Source organism: Sinocyclocheilus rhinocerous, unplaced genomic scaffold (assembly GCF_001515625.1).
Source record: "Sinocyclocheilus rhinocerous isolate Xijiao unplaced genomic scaffold, SAMN03320098_v1.1 scaffold2141, whole genome shotgun sequence".
Taxonomy (NCBI): Eukaryota; Metazoa; Chordata; class Actinopteri; order Cypriniformes; family Cyprinidae; genus Sinocyclocheilus; species Sinocyclocheilus rhinocerous.
Genome location: NW_015660509.1, coordinates 12832 through 16639, shown reverse-complemented (window position 1 = coordinate 16639; position 3808 = coordinate 12832).

Here is a 3808-nt window from a genome sequence, read left to right as displayed (position 1 = left end):
TTGGAGTACGAGCCCACTCAACTAGAGGCATCGCCTCTTCGTGGGCATGGTCTGGCGGCGTGACCATTGCAGAAATTTGTGCGGCGGCCGGCTGGGCCTCGCCGTCCACTTTTGCTAGGTTCTATAACCTGGATGTCCCTGCCTTGCAGGCAAGGGTTCTTTCTGCTTAACTGGCGCGCAGTTCGCTCTGAGTGCAGTTTGGATGTAATATGCCCAGACCTATCAGAGAGCTTACTTGTGCGCTCTCGGCCCCCATAGGTGCTGAGGCTGCGCAAGTCTTCTGGAACGAGCACTCGGCTGGGTGAGGCCTTCGTAAGGCTTAGCCCATTAGCCTGGAGGGATTTATTGTTCTTGTTCTCTTGGCCCTGAGGTGCCTAGAACAAGGATTACCATTGTCGTTCCTCTGCCATGGCACGGCATGATTGTACTGTTCCCATAGCGTCTAGCAAGGCGCAGTACGAGTGAAGTATCGATAGGGAACGTACTTGGTTACAAACGTAACCTCGGTTCCCTGAGATACGGGGAGATACTGCAGCAATGTATAATATGTGAAAAATCATTTGCTTTTTAAACTTTAAATCACATAAATGTATTCTAGCAGACCCTAAAATGAAATTATGAACTTGTAAATTAGCATAATATGGGCACTTTAAAATATTCACTCTTCGCCATAAAACATAAATGAAATGCAGATCAACATAATGTTCTGAGTGAGAAAAACACTTAACAACATTTTTTGTGTAAAGTTATATCTAATTTTACAACTTTTTGTCCTAAACCAATTGTACCAAAGACAATAAATCATTCCATATTATAAATGCATCACTGTAACCTCGATTTTTAACTCTCTAATCAAATAGCCAAAAGCTCTTACCATACTACTCTAATCAAGCCTTTCCCAGAGATACGAAAAGAAGTCCACTGAATTAAGAAAACGCAGTCCTGTGCGCATCTAAGTTCAGTCCAAGTGACTCAGGAGAAGCAGCCAAACTTCTCACATATGGAACTTCTCACTCCTTCATGCATCAAATGACCCATATCGCAGGGTCAGACATGAAAAGAATGAACTCGCATGTCACTTAGCTCATCTTTTTTCACATTTCCCAAAAAGGGGTCAGATGAAAAATGTTTTGCTCTGGTTTCTTGGTTGCAGTGATTTCCAAAAGCCTTTGTTTGGGAGTTCCAGATGTAAGAGACCTAAGAGTATATTGCTATGATTTGGCTGTTCTCTGAGGGCTGAGCAGCAGCACAATGTCAGACCGATGGCACTCTCTTAAGCAACAAGGCCTGTTTTGTACTGTCAAACTCTCCTTTTCTACTAAATCAGATTGACCCTTGTGTGCAGTGCCTGCTGCCCATGCGGTCCCTCACTTCCTGCTTTAATGACACTCTCAAACCGAGCTAGAAGTGCTCTAATGTTCTTGTGACTGACAAGACAGATCGCTAAAAGGGGAGGAAGAGATGAAGACAGAAGACAGAATGCTGTCTTGAGACGGCAGCCTAAATGGTGCATTTTGAAGGAAAGTTTTCCTGCACAATCTCAAGTCCACAGGCTGGCAGGAAATCAGACACATCCTTGGATGTAAAAGAAGTCTAGAGGAAATAAATTCAACAACTATCTTTGTAATTGGGGGACCACAGACCACTAAAAAGAACTTTCTCATGGTTCCTTCCTGAAATAACATGTAGGAGCAGGCCATAAAACTAATTTAAGACAAATATGCTGTGCAATTGAAGACCAAGTAATTCTTACAAGTTACTAATTCTTATAGTCTTAAATCTAGGTTTTCCACCCTTAATGCATATGTGAATCAAAATGACTAGATGCATATTCTTTTCTCTACTGTCTCTATAAATACTTGATTTGTTAATGAATATAAATGTTAAAGACCATTAAGATGATGATAAAACCTCCCTTTGAGGACATCCAGAGAAGGTCTTGTTTGGAAAAATGATTCATACAGAAAATAAATATTTTCTTTTTTGGTGTAGGATTATGATTTGGGTTTATAGTATAATAAGTATAATTAGCTTTATATAAAAACAATGGAAGAAGCCCATGGTATATGCTCATTTAGATATAAATATATAATTACAGGTATAGATAACAGATGGAAAATTAAAATTCTATTTTTACCCACATATGGAAGCTTGTTCTTAATACACTCCCTTGTAAATGTAAATGTGAAAAGTATTCGTGAAAAAATATAAAATAAACAAAAATATCAAAAACTAGGTTCCCTTGGATGCATGCAGTGTTATTTTAGTATTTATTATATACTATTATAGCACTATTATAGTAAAGTTTTTAATATTATATAATTATTATATAACATTATATAACATTATAGTACATTTATTCATATTTTGACATTTTTTATGATTTTTGAATTTTCTAAAATATTTTTATATTTATATTTTCAGTTAAAATATTCAATTGCAGTTTAAGTACATGTAGTTTACATACATACAATTGTATGTAATTTAATAATTATGTTCTGTGTTTTTGCCATTGTTGTTTTTTCTATTTCTAATTTGTTTGCATTACTTTTTTTTTTCATTTGAGTTTTAGTAAATTTAGTTCATCAGTACTTTTAAAATTATTTTGTTAATTTATGCCAAGGCAACATTTACATTTTTTATTTAGCTTATGTTTTTCACCTAATATTTATATTGTATTTTATTTCAGTTTTACTGTAATTTAAATATGATTAATTGATTCAATGATTAATTAAAATATTTTTTAATAATGCACCTCTGCAAGCTCGCATTCTTCCTCTATTTTTGAGTTCAGTGCCTACATCTAAAAAGCCGATAAATACCCAATGTATAGAACCAAATCTTCAGATCTAATTCAAAATATGTTGCTACTTCCGTTTCATAACGACTTTAAGAGCCCTCTAAAAATTGGGCACTAGTAAAACATCTGCTATAATTAACTACCTGCGATTTATATGTTGCATGCAACAAATCAGTTTTTGTCTGAGTACACAGATGTTTCTGAATTGGTATCAATGGAGAAAGATGGTATTTGCTGCCAGATGGTGAAGTTACGACATCGACCAGCAGGGGCTCACTGGTCCATACTAACCAGCCAAACCTTGACCCTTGGTGTGTTCACAAACAAACAGAACTGCATTCGCATTAATTCCTGGTCAAAATGGAGATGAACGATAGCTGCAAAATCTTTGGTGCATGACACGTCAGCAACTTCTGTTTAGTTGAACAAACCTATCTGTGGGCAGAAGACACCCACTGATTGCAGGGGCACTGTGCACTGTAAACCACATCATTAAAGACTAAGAGCAGTGTCAACAAACACTGTACAGATCAGCCACACATGCAGAATTACAGCAGTGCCCTTATAATACAAACACTGTCTAGGGTTCAAACAGCACCTTTGAAGACACATGCAGTTTATGAGGTGACAGGAAAAGCACGTGCAGTGATCAAAAAGTTCATAACACAAGTATACCCTATAGCGGGGCATGTTGTCACAACGGAAACCTGGGGCAAGTTCAAGCTCAAACCAGTGTGCACCGTTTTGCTACGGTTTCCGGTTTGAACGACATGTTTCCTGGAAACGGTGTGCAACGGTGTGCAACGGGGTTTGAGATGCGTTTTCTCTTGTTTGGTGGGTGTGTCAAACATGTCAGCCCAAACAGCAGCAACATGCAGCCCAAAAACCACGCGGTATTAAAGAGACAGCTCGCACAATGTAATTAACATCCAAATAAATTCACAAGAGCAAGTATATTGTTTGCACATGTTTATTTACATTAAAGGCAAAATAACTAAAATAATAAGA